This window comes from Schistocerca nitens, chromosome 2 (assembly GCF_023898315.1).
Source record: "Schistocerca nitens isolate TAMUIC-IGC-003100 chromosome 2, iqSchNite1.1, whole genome shotgun sequence".
Lineage (NCBI taxonomy): Eukaryota > Metazoa > Arthropoda > Insecta > Orthoptera > Acrididae > Schistocerca > Schistocerca nitens.
Window position 1 is genome coordinate 449219883 of NC_064615.1, and position 14173 is coordinate 449234055.

A 14173-nucleotide genomic window follows, 5' to 3' on the forward strand; every position below is an offset into this window, starting at 1 on the left:
AGGACCTTGAAAATGAAGTTTATCAACAGAAGCCAGCTACACTGAATGAGATGTGAGAAACCATTGACGTGTCCTATGTGGCTGTCTTACTGGCAAAACTGACAGCTGTAGTTTGGTCAACAGTTCAGTGGCATCAACTTTATTTGGCTGCTAATGGGAGTCAATTAGAACACACAAAATAACCTTCCCCCCTATGTAAGAATTGACTATCAAAGAGTGTCTACATTTTTGGACCCTTCTGTACATCAAGGAATAACTTCCTTGGTACTGTAGAGAAGACAGAGATTGGAAAATGTCAGACAAATAACTGGGGATGGAGGCTGCAAGTGCTGCAGTGAAATCGATTTACACAAATAGTGAACACAAGCAAATGAGCATCAGTGAATGAGAATTCTCCTTGGTGCAAACAGTAGACAAGTGTGAATAAAATGTGGCCATTTGTGTTAAGTTTGCATTCACTAGTGTTTGCTCATGTTCTGATTGTTGTAGTGAACCATCAAAGGAAGCTCATATCCTCTCCACCTCAGCACTAGCAGAACAGAAAGATTCAATTTGCTACCTTGTCTGCTTCTGTTATTAATATGAATTGTGTGAGCTATAGAGTGGTCTGAAGAGAATGTAATGTTGATGATAGAAGAATATAGATATAGATATAATATGCACCTCTGGGGATGAAGAGATCTACAGCACAAATCATGAAGGAAAAGATATATAATTGAAAGAAACTTCCAAAACAAAGGCAATAAATTTATTAGATGCATGTATCAAGTTGTAATGGAATGAAAGAACAAAAGCTTTGTATTTTTTTTTATTAAAAGGGGATAGCACAGTAAATTTCCTTGTCAGTAACATGTGTGAATATATGCTCATTAAAATTAAAAAATATGTATGACCTAATCAGCTTGCTGATTAAACTCAAGGTAGATACAATTATATGGCCAATATATTACGGTTATGCTAGATAGTTTTTTGAATTGACTGCACTTCGTAATTCTGCTGTTTCTCTGTGTGAACAGTCACAGCATGTCCAAGGACAGTCGTCTTTTATGAGTTTTATTGTCACTTCCACACATTTTTCATGTAGCCAGAAATTGCAGTTTACACACAAGATGCCTTTGTTAACACGTTTTTTGCACTTCTTACACAATGAAATGTTAAACTTTTGACTTTTTGAAATGAGCACTGTGTCACTACACTGTTTCCTTGACACCATCTTGCAATATTTTTATGACAAGTTTAAATGGTTTACAAGGATCATGCCAGTTGTCTTCGTACAAAGTATGTAGAAGATTTTGTCTAGTATTGTAAGTAAACAAATTGTATGTATGAAACTTCCTGGCAGATTAAAACTGTGTGCCCGACCGAGACTCGAACTCGGGACCTTTGCCTTTCGCGGGCAAGTGCTCTACCAACTGAGCTACCGAAGCACGACTCACGCCCGGTACTCACAGCTTTACTTCTGCCAGTACCTCGTCTCCTACCTTCCAAACTTTACAGAAGCTCTCCTGCGAACCTTGCAGAACTAGCACTCCTGAAAGAAAGGATATTGCGGAGACATGGCTTAGCCACAGCCTGGCAGAAGTAAAGCTGTGAGTACCGGGCGTGAGTCGTGCTTCGGTAGCTCAGTTGGTAGAGCACTTGCCCGCGAAAGGCAAAGGTCCCGAGTTCGAGTCTCGGTCGGGCACACAGTTTTAATCTGCCAGGAAGTTTCATATCAGCGCACACTCCGCTGCAGAGTGAAAATCTCATTCTGGAAACATCCCCCAGGCTGTGGCTAAGCCATGTCTCCGCAATATCCTTTCTTTCAGGAGTGCTAGTTCTGCAAGGTTCGCAGGAGAGCTTCTGTAAAGTTTGGAAGGTAGGAGACGAGGTACTGGCAGAAGTAAAGCTGTGAGTACCGGGCGTGAGTCGTGCTTCGGTAGCTCAGTTGGTAGAGCACTTGCCCGCGAAAGGCAAAGGTCCCGAGTTCGAGTCTCGGTCGGGCACACAGTTTTAATCTGCCAGGAAGTTTCATATCAGCGCACACTCCGCTGCAGAGTGAAAATCTCATTCTGGAAACATCCCCCAGGCTGTGGCTAAGCCATGTCTCCGCAATATCCTTTCTTTCAGGAGTGCTAGTTCTGCAAGGTTCGCAGGAGAGCTTCTGTAAAGTTTGGAAGGTAGGAGACGAGGTACTGGCAGAAGTAAAGCTGTGAGTACCGGGCGTGAGTCGTGCTTCGGTAGCTCAGTTGGTAGAGCACTTGCCCGCGAAAGGCAAAGGTCCCGAGTTCGAGTCTCGGTCGGGCACACAGTTTTAATCTGCCAGGAAGTTTCATATCAGCGCACACTCCGCTGCAGAGTGAAAATCTCATTCTGGAAACATCCCCCAGGCTGTGGCTAAGCCATGTCTCCGCAATATCCTTTCTTTCAGGAGTGCTAGTTCTGCAAGGTTCGCAGGAGAGCTTCTGTAAAGTTTGGAAGGTAGGAGACGAGGTACTGGCAGAAGTAAAGCTGTGAGTACCGGGCGTGAGTCGTGCTTCGGTAGCTCAGTTGGTAGAGCACTTGCCCGCGAAAGGCAAAGGTCCCGAGTTCGAGTCTCGGTCGGGCACACAGTTTTAATCTGCCAGGAAGTTTCATATCAGCGCACACTCCGCTGCAGAGTGAAAATCTCATTCTGGAAACATCCCCCAGGCTGTGGCTAAGCCATGTCTCCGCAATATCCTTTCTTTCAGGAGTGCTAGTTCTGCAAGGTTCGCAGGAGAGCTTCTGTAAAGTTTGGAAGGTAGGAGACGAGGTACTGGCAGAAGTAAAGCTGTGAGTACCGGGCGTGAGTCGTGCTTCGGTAGCTCAGTTGGTAGAGCACTTGCCCGCGAAAGGCAAAGGTCCCGAGTTCGAGTCTCGGTCGGGCACACAGTTTTAATCTGCCAGGAAGTTTCATATCAGCGCACACTCCGCTGCAGAGTGAAAATCTCATTCTGGAAATTGTATGTATATTTCCCATTTAATTAATCATGTTTTATTGGCATTATCTTCCTTATACATAACAAAATCCTTGAAGTGCTGAAGACATCAGAAACTATCTGAGACATAGGGCTACCAAAATTTGAAGCAATTACCAATGTAAATGTCTCAATTTGCTAATAGCCACTGCGTACTGTCTGCACAAACCAAGTCGACACTTGGCTTGGTGGCTGATTGGAGCAACCATAAAGGTATTTCACATTTACGGTCAATCCCATTAGGTGCTGTGCCGAGCGTCAACTTTGTTTGCACAGATAGTATTGCTTGTTCACTTTATAAAGAGTAGTGGTATTGATAGAAGTCAAAGGCTTCAGTCTGTAACAACAGCCATTTCAGTACAGCCAGGGAGCCTAATATTGAGATCACAGGGTGCAGCCAACCATAATTTACAGATAACAGTGTGTTCAGCACGTCTCCATACTTGTAAACACATGGATGTGACACACAGAGTTTGAGGCCACAAAAATGTCATGTGTATTTGAATTTAAAATGGTTTAAATTTGATGATATGTTCAACGAAGCCACTTTTTACTGCAGATTATGTAACAGCTACTGCATAAATCAAACTGATCATTAAAGGTATCTGAAATCTGCCTTTCTGCAATTAAAGCAAACAATGGAAAATCCAGGCTGGAATGTAACAATATTGTGAGAAGGAAAGTTGCCACTCACCTTACAGTGGAGATGTTGAGTCGCAGGTAGGCACAGCGAAAACATTTTCACACTTAAAGCTTTCGGCCAATGGCCTTTGTCAACAACACACACACACACACACACACACACACACACACACACACACACACACACACACACACACACACACACACACACACACACACACAAACGTGTGTGAGTTGCGTTTGCGTGAGTGAGTCTCTCTCTCTCTCTCTCTCTCTCTCTCTCTCTCTCTGTGTGTGTGTGTGTGTGTGTGTGTGTGTGTGTGTGTGTGTGTGTGTGTGTGTGTGTGTGTGTATTGTTGACAAAGGCCATTGGGCAAAAGATTTAAGTGTGAAAATCTTTTTGTTATTTCTACAATCAAAAATGTGTATTTATATTAACTTATGTGTGGCTGTTGTTGTTGTTGTGGTCTTCTGTCCAAAGACTGATTTGATGCAGCTCTCCATGCTACTCTATCCTGTGCAAGCCTCATCATTTCTGAATAACTATTGCAATGTTATGTTTTATTTAATTAAAACACTATCAATGGTACCATTTTTTGCCTGATTTCTTTTTGCGCGTGGAAGTAAAGTTTTGTGAATAATTTAAATCAGATCTACTTTAGACAGATGGATGAAAATTTTACACAACATTGACTAGATTGCCAGTGACACCCAAACATTACATACCAGGACAGATTCATGTCAGGCTAATACTTCCACTAATACATTCATCCATCCTAGATTGTGATTAATCACCTGCGATTAGTCACCATGTGAGTGTGTTGAGCCTATATTAACAATTACATCATCACTGGCAACTTAATTGCCACTATTCATCCAGTACTGCATTTCTAAGCATTCCACCTTATTAAAATATCATCTCCAGTTCTCTGAAGTGATAAACTATAGGGAAAGGTCTACAAGTTTTTGTAGATTTTTGTTGGACATATTACCAATAACACTATGTTCTCTGAAATTTCTTTTAATTTTTGCCCAAGCCAGTTGTATTGCATTGAGATTACAATTGTGTGTTGGCAAACAGACAACTTTATGACCTTGTTTTAACCCTCAAGTGGGCACACCTATGTATAAAGTGCGGCAACCACAAATAACACTTTTCCATTGTTGTTTCTCAATTGTGAACCCATACCTATTTCTTCATCATTACTTCAGCAAACAAACTGGTAAATTGTGTTGTCATATGTCCAAGTGAACAGCAGTAATATAAAATAAATAGCGAGCTAGGTGAAAAAAAAATTCTTGTTCCTTACAAGAAAATTACTCACATTATGAGGTAGCAACACAATCCTACAGTGAGGCAGTTGTCTATGAGATAATTAGTAATTGAATAAGCAGCTGGCTGGGATCTGATGCAATTGCACTGTTTAATGCTTCAAGTTGGTCATTACTGTGGAGTAACATCAGCCATGACAACAGAGAGATATAGTTAAAATTTATTTCATTATTGTTTAATTAAAGAGTGCTTTAAATCATATTATGTAGGATTATAACTATATATGATGGTAGTATCTGTTCACAAAAGAACACATACCGTGGATGACCATGCAGCTTTGCTAGAAATGAAATGATAATTACATAGACACCTTAGCTGCAAACAGGCGTTGATATACTTCACTGGGGACATGTTGAAAATGTGTGCCCTGACCGGGACTCGAACCTGGGATCTCCTGCTTACATGGCAGACGCTCTATCCATCTGAGCCACCGAGGGCACAGAGGATAGTGCGTCTGCAGGGACTTATCCCTTGCACGCTCCCCGTGAGGTCCACATTCCCAACATGTCCACACCACTACATTCGTAGTGCGCCTAATAGATGTTTGCCCATCATACTCATTACTCGTGGCAGATTAATCTACCAAGTCCCGTACGAGTTCGGGCATAGCGTGTGCGTTCACACAAGAAGGTCAATGGCCGGGAAGCCATATTTTAACTATATATGACGGTAGTATCTGTTCCCGAAAGAACACAGTGAAGTATATCAATGCCTTGCCTGTTTGCAGCTAGGGTGTCTATGTAATTATCATTTCATTTCTAGCAAAGCTGCATGGTCATCCACGGTATGTGTTCTTTCGGGAACAGATAATACCGTCATATATAGTTAAAATATGGCTTCCCGGCCTTTGACCTTCTTGTGTGAACGCACACGCTATGCCCGAACTCGTACGGGACTTGGTAGATTAATCTGCCACGAGTAATGAGTATGATGGGCAAACATCTATTAGGCGCACTACAAATGTAGTGGTATGGACATGTTGGGAATGTGGACCTCACAGGGAGCGTGCAAGGGATAAGTCCCTGCAGACGCACTATCCTCTGTGCCCTCGGTGGCTCAGATGGATAGAGTGTCTGCCATGTAAGCAGGAGATCCCGGGTTCGAGTCCCGGTCGGGGCAGACATTTTCAACATGTCCCCAGTGAAGTATATCAATGCCTGTTTGCAGCCAGGGTGTCTATGTAATTATCATTTCATGTAGGATTATGTTATAATTGTTTCATTAAACTAAGATTAAACAGTGATTTTGCTCAGACACACTTACCTTGGTAACATAAAGACAGCTATTGTTTACATGCATACAAAGTAAGCTGCATGCCTGCTCATGCTATGAAAAATGGCATGCCCGCTTGAAGGTTAAAACCATTTCATTGGTGGCTTATGATTTCTGCGCTGGTTTGATTAACTGAATCAGGGAGAAGAGATCTCCTTGCTTCATGCTGCCATCACAGGTGATTTGCCTCTTCTGCAGCCACTCCATCATTGTCAGTTTCATGTCAATTATTGCTGGTGTTCTGTCAAGCTACCTGTTATGATGTGGTATGTTGTCGACGACAGTCACCAACTGTGAAGGAAGGTTTGGTGAAACTAATTTCTGGCACCAGTTTTTAAAATTCATTGAATTCATTTGGCTGTGGTAGCCACCTAGCTTAGAGTTACCCCAGAACTGCATCCGAGCATTTCTGAGAAACCCATTTTTGAAACCCATGTGTGCAACTGTAAATTTTTTTCAGACATTTCCCCACATGCCAGGTTGCTATCCAACCACAACTTGTCAAGGTAAAAACATTCCTATCCTGCTTCACGAACGCCTTTCATTTGCACAAGCAATCAGGAATGCCATTCTATGAACAGAGTTTGTTTGTTTTGCACCCTTCTCCACAGAAAACCTATGGTTTTAATAGTTTCCACAGAGAGGTGTTACCTCTTTCCATCCAGTCTTTTCTTGTAAAACTGCAACTGTTCTCTGTCTCTTGGTACAACTTTATATACAGCAAAAAATCACCTGAAAGATCTCTTATGATCTCATATAACAAGTGTGTCAGTCATCTAAATCTTGACGTATTTTACCATCACCCTCCCAAAGAAAGAAAAAAGAAGAAAGATACACTGCACAAATTTTGACTGCATTATTCACTAAATGAGGTAAAAGTATATCACATAATCCATGCAATATGTAGCTGTACAACTATGCAGAGTGACTTGGTGGTAAAATATTGCACATATTATAATAATTCTTGAGGATTATGTTGGTTTATCAAAGACTGTGAGATGGAAGAATTACTGCAACTAACTTCTTTCCTGATGATTTGGTAGGATGAGTATTACTAAACTGCAGGAGCCCCTTTAGGCTGGCTAAATTTTTTCCTGTGTATGTAGCCGCTTACTTTCTAGATTGAGCAAACCATTGTAGCAGTTTGCTCTGCTGTTCTTCAATGCCACAGAATTTTATGAATTTTGCGAGCTTGGTTATGAATCAAAACTCTGTTTGCACAAACAAGAGTCAAAGTAGTTGAAGGTATCACTCTTGCTGAAGCAAAATCAGACTTGTCACTCATTTTCAAAATAAATACAAATACAAGTCACAATTTGGCGTGGCAAAGTTAGCTCAGGAAGGAATATGGCTAAAACCACATCAGCATAGTAGCACATGATATTGAAGGCTAAAGTTGGTGGCTACTGGAAACAAGCAAATGTCTGTCTGAAGTCATACAGTCTTTTTGAGTTTTATCAAAACAGCAACTCGCATCAGTGATTGTGTTGTAAACTGTTCATAGTGTGAATAAATGCTAATTTCATAATTAATGTTTTTTGAAAGCCTGCATCTGTGTCATTCATGATTTACATAACAAAACTCTGCACCAGCAACAATTTTTTCATGTGTAGCAAGATGTGTTTTGAGAATTTATTCTCATTATCAAATGCAAATACACTCCTGGAAATTGAAATAAGAACACCGTGAATTCATTGTCCCAGGAAGGGGAAACTTTATTGACACATTCCTGGGGTCAGATACATCACATGATCACACTGACAGAACCACAGGCACATAGACACAGGCAACAGAGCATGCACAATGTCGGCACTAGTACAGTGTATATCCACCTTTCGCAGCAATGCAGGCTGCTATTCTCCCATGGAGACAATCGTAGAGATGCTGGATGTAGTCCTGTGGAACGGCTTGCCATACCATTTCCACCTGGCGCCTCAGTTGGACCAGCGTTTGTGCTGGACGTGCAGACCGCGTGAGACGACGCTTCATCCAGTCCCAAACATGCTCAATGGGGGACAGATCCGGAGATCTTGCTGGCCAGGGTAGTTGACTTACACCTTCTAGAGCACGTTGGGTGGCACGGGATACATGCGGACATGCATTGTCCTGTTGGAACAGCAAGTTCCCTTGCCGGTCTAGGAATGATAGAACGATGGGTTCGATGACGGTTTGGATGTACCGTGCACTATTCAGTGTCCCCTCGACGATCACCAGTGGTGTACGGCCAGTGTAGGAGATCGCTCCCCACACCATGATGCCGGGTGTTGGCCCTGTGTGCCTCGGTCGTATGCAGTCCTGATTGTGGCGCTCACCTGCACGGCGCCAAACACGCATACGACCATCATTGGCACCAAAGCAGAAGCGACTCTCATCGCTGAAGACGACACGTCTCCATTCGTCCCTCCATTCACGCCTGTCGCGACACCACTGGAGGCGGGCTGCATGATGTTGGGGCGTGAGCGGAAGACGGCCTAACGGTGTGCGGGACCGTAGCCCAGCTTCATGGAGACGGTTGCGAATGGTCCTCGCCGATACCCCAGGAGCAACAGTGTCCCTAATTTGCTGGGAAGTGGCGGTGCGGTCCCCTACGGCACTGCGTAGGATCCTACGGTCTTGGCGTGCATCCGTGCATCGCTGCGGTCCGGTCCCAGGTCGACGGGCACATGCAGCTTCCGCCGACCACTGGCGACAACATCGATGTACTGTGGAGACCTCACGCCCCACGTGTTGAGCAATTCGGCGGTACGTCCACCCGGCCTCCCGCATGCCCACTATACGCCCTCGCTCAAAGTCCGTCAACTGCACATACGGTTCACGTCCATGCTGTCGCGGCATGCTAACAGTGTTAAAGACTGCGATGGAGCTCCGTATGCCACGGCAAACTGGCTGACACTGACGGCGGCGGTGCACAAATGCTGCGCAGCTAGCGCCATTCGACGGCCAACACCGCGGTTCCTGGTGTGTCCGCTGTGCCGTGCGTGTGATCATTGCTTGTACAGCCCTCTCGCAGTGTCCGGAGCAAGTATGGTGGGTCTGACACACCGGTGTCAATGTGTTCTTTTTTCCATTTCCAGGAGTGTATTTACGTACGTAAAATACCTGTATAAGTATTTCCACTTGATAGTGGGAATAAATGTTACTTCTGTTAATATTTGCACTTGATAATGAGAATAAATTCTCGAAATACATTGTGCTATGCATGAAGTTATTCCCAATATCAAGTGCAAATATTTACATAGATATTTTATTTGTCAAGTGTAAATATTTACATAGGTATTTTACCAATGTAAATATCTACACTTGATTACAAAAATAAATTCTTGGGATGTGTTGTGCTGTGTATGAAATAATTGTAACTGGTGCAGTGTTTAAGAAATAAATCCTTGTACAATTTATGTAAGGGTATCATCAATGTATTTTTAGAAAAAGCAAAAGCCCACCTCCTCGACATTGGATGCTCTGTAATGTGTTATGGATGATCTGAATCAACTGGCCTATAGGGCATGTTCATGGACTGCTACTAACACCTGAATCGGAGCAGACCAGTGACTTTGTACTATGTTGCCTTTGAATTCACTCCAGTGCAGTTTATACTCTATCTATAAGAGGTCCACAAAGGATCAAGCCTATCTTGAATATATTGTTGTCAATTTTAAAACTACAGAAGAATTGCTTGATGTGACAGTGCTTTATTTTCAGATCATAATTCCATATCTTTAGATTATACAAGTAGTTTCCATCCAGATAAGACTAATTGAACTATGCCTGCCCCAAAAGTTGTGATCATCAGACCTGATAAAAAATTTGTTAGGTTTTATAAAGTCCTTGCTGACAGAGGCTGATTTTGTCAATGCTATGATGACACACTTTACATTAAGTAATGACTTGTCAGCAAAGACAATATTTGATAGGTTCTTAAAGCACTTATGAAGCAATTTAATGCCATCATTCCCATAAAGAAATGCAAAATAATTGACAGAGGTTCCAAAGAGACAAAATCCGTGGTATACTAAAAGATGGATAAATCTGAAAAACCAAATTATGCTGTTGTACAATATGTAAGGAACAATCAAAAAGTTTCCATTTGAAGGTCATACAGTGAGAATCAATATGGCAGTCAGACAGTATTGCTGTGAGCATTGAACCAATCATCCACTGCCACACCTGGTTGAAGATGCCTATTTGGGGAAACACTGTGTCCTGCTGTCTGAAAAAGTTTGTGATCACCTGCTGCATGTGATCATCTGACAGAAATCGTCAACTCATCAAGGCCATTTTGAAGGAATTGGAGGCATGATAATCACATGTGGAGAGATCAGAGCGGAAGTTTGGCTGATGGGTTGCAACTCTTATTTCAGGTGATACCACACTAGATTACTTGTGTGTTGTTGTTGATGAAATGGTGATGAGGACAACACAACACCCAGTTCACAAGTGGAGAAAATCTCTAACCCGGCCAGAATCAAAACTGGGTCCACTGCGTGGTAGGCAAACACATTACCATTCAGCTAAGCAGTCAGAAGAGTTGGTGTATCTCTGCATTACAACATTTGCATTATGGTGACATGTAGTATCACGAAGAAATAGCATCCCTTGTTGCAGTTGATTTTTGACAGATACGCTGTCCCATAAACTCTCTTCATTCTCCAGTGGATGGCTACCATTGTTTGCCCATCATCAGCCAAGAAAAGAATAACAGCATGTTGGTCCCTGCTTGAGCACACTTGATATTTAGATCACGGTAGTTCATGTTTCCACATTTACTGCATGCATGTCAGAAAGACATGAATACCACACCAATCCTTTGTCTGCATGTCAGTGTTTATATACCCACATCAGATTTGCTCCATATGGCTTATACACTGCAGCAATATCCTCAGACAGAAACTTTTTGATCACCCTGTATACATAATAGTCTGAAGATTGACCTCGCTGGATTAGCCTACGTTAAATCTAGCAGTGAGTATAACAAAGCCATTGTGGAAGCTGATAAAACACACAATCTCAATAGTATTCTTAATTCCTCCAATAAGTGCAAAGTTACATGGATTCTTATAAACAGTGTTGCTAAAGTTGCAAGAAACAGAAAAATTAAACCTGTCCTCAAAATTCAATATTGTTTTTTAGAAATGTTATTATCACACCTGATATCAGTCTAGCAGCATTATTTTCAAAAATGTTTGTAGATCATCAACAAATACACGTGCCTGTATGTTTACCTTCTCTGAGATATCACCTAGTTTCATCCTTAGAATAGTAAAGCAGTTGAAAGTGTCAAAAGGTGTAGAGATATATGAACAAATATGTGACATATTGTGCAGTAGACAGTGTATAGATATGTGACATATCTTGCAATATACTAAAGTTAGTAACAGATCGTATTGTGTACCTTTAACATGTTATACACCCAAGTGTGTATCCAAGGATATTTTCCTGATGAGCTGTAAGTGTCAAGGGTAGTTGCAGTATAGAAAAGGGGATATATAGACTCACCTTCTGGTTACCAGCCAATTTTCATAGTCCCAGCTCTTCCTACAGTATTGGAATGTGTAATGTACCAACAGCTATTTGTTTACTTAAAATTCAGAAATAATTAGTCGATCACGATATGGCTTTAGGAAAAACTTGTCAACTGTGTAGTCAAGTGTCTGAGTGTTTGAGGATAAAGGCTTTGCTCAAGTTTCTTTTTGTGATCTATGCAGAGCCTTTGACTATGTAGGTCACACAGAACTTCTAGGGAAAATATAATTCTGTGGCATTAGAGATAAGTGTCTTAAACTATTAAAATTGTATGTAAGAAACCATAAGCAAACTGCCTATGTTGCAAAGAAGTGTCTAGTATAGAACAAGTTAAGGTAGATATGCCATCATTCGTGAAGTCCAGTGTAGTGCTGGCATATGATACAACTTTTCTCCACATTAGTAATGATTTAAATAGCCTTAAAACTTTTGTTATTTGTGAGCTTTTGGTCAAAAGGCCTACCTCTAATGTAGAAAACCCACACACTTTCATTTAAGTACAATTCACACACTCCACCTGATGGGAGAAGCAATCCGGTTGGTGGGGGTAAGGAGGAGGTTTGGAAAGGAGCAGGGGGTATTGTGCTGCATGTGGGAGCATGTAGGGATGTGATGGTGACAGGGTAGAGCTGCTAGGTGCAGTCGGAAGGTATAAAGGTTGGGGAAGTGTGGAGGGGAGTGGAAAAGGAGAGAAGTAGAGGTGGGGAAAGAAAGAGAGAGAGACTAGTTAGTGTTTTGGTGGAATAGAAGGCTGTCAGATCTGGAGTGGGAGCAAGGGAGGGGATGAGTAAGTGAAAGACAGGAACTAGTGAAGACTGAGCCATGGAGGTCATGGGAATGTAGGATATATTCCAAGGGGAGTTCCCATCTGTGCAATTCAGAAAAGCTGTTGTTGGTAGGGCAAAGTAATAACTGAAGTGACGCATGTTCTGTTAGGCAGCATATTCAGCAACTGGGTGTTCCAGCTCTTTCTTGGCCACAGTTTGTCAGTGGCCATTCATACAGAAAGGTAGCTTGCTGGTTGTCATGCCCGTGCAGAACACAGCACAGTGGTTACAGCTGAGTTTGTAGATCACATGACTGCTTACACAGACAGTCCTGTCTCTGATGCCTTTGATGGGATAGACGATGATTGTGAGTGGGAGGATATATGGGACAGTTCTTGCATCTAGGTCTGTTACAGGGATATGAGCCATGAGGCATGGTGTTGGGAGCAGGGATGGAGTAGGGGTGAACAAGGATATTGTATAGGTTTGGTGGGCTTTGAAATACTACTGTTGGAGGGATGGAAATGATAGTGGTTCATGTATTCCTCATTTCATGCCATGACAGGGGGTAAACGAAAATCTGTCAAGAATGTAATTCAGTTGCGCTAGCCGTGGACAGTACTGAGTCATGAGAGGAGTGCACCTTCAAGGCTAGATGGTAGAAATATGAGAAGTAGTAGGAGAATTGAGAGGCAAGGCATGGAAGACCTTTTTCTGTACAAGGTTTGGAAGATAATTTCGGTCTGGTGTATTTAGAGAGGGACTGCTTGTCAGTACAAATGCAACAGTAGTGGGTGCCTAGACAGCATGGAAGGGACTTCTTGGTATGGAATGGGTGGCAGCTACCAAAGTGGCTGTATCACTGGTGGTTGGAAGGTCTGGTGTGAATGGAGGTACTGACAGATGCAGGCTTTCAGTTTATTCTCTGTGACACCCATTCCAGTGCCACTCTTTGTTTATGTATTTATTATTGACTTTTAAGATAGAGGCATATTGAATTTTCACATCAACAACATCCATAGTGCAGCATGGGTCAGTAGCTCCATTAAGTGCAGTTTCCCCTGCAGCAGCTGAGTGAATCACTTCCGCAGAGGGAGCCCCCTACATAGTGCACCAGTCCAGTGGAAGTTAACATCTAGGAAGGTAGCTTGCTAGGTTGAGGAGGGCCATATGAAGTAAAAGGGCAAGAAGATGTTGAGGTTCTGGAGGAGTGTGGCTAAGGTGTCCTCACTATTGGTCCAGATCACAAACTTATTATCAATGAATCTGAACAAGATCAGGGACCTGTCTTTCCGGATGCGTTTGAAGGATTCCTCTAGATGGGCACTGGGTAAGTTGGCATAGGATTATGCCATGTGGGTGCTGTACCATAGATTTGTTTTAGGTAGTGCCTTCAAAGGTGAAGTAATTATGGATGAGGATATAGTTGATCATTATGATCAGGAAGAAGGTTACAAGTGTGTTAAGGCTGTCAGCATTAGGAATATTACTGTAGAGAGAGGTAGCATCAACTGTGATGAGCAGAGCACCATGTGGTAAAGGAACAGGAACTGTGGAGAGTCGATGGAGGAAATGGTTGGTGTCTTTGATATAGAAGGTTAGGTTGCAGGTAATAAGCTGAAGGTGTTGGTCCACAAGAGTGGAGATTTCCTCAATGGAGG

The 14173-nt window shown here is 42.4% G+C and overlaps 1 protein-coding gene and 1 non-coding gene across 2 annotated transcripts in view; both read left to right on the plus strand.

Annotated features, from left to right (window-relative positions):
• Positions 1-14173, plus strand: part of LOC126236315 (esterase FE4-like) — a 181329-nt gene that overhangs the window by 61469 nt on the left and 105687 nt on the right. The window lies entirely within an intron of this gene.
• Positions 5998-6072, plus strand: Trnat-ugu (transfer RNA threonine (anticodon UGU)). The gene has a single exon. It is a non-coding gene; the product is annotated as a tRNA-Thr (tRNA).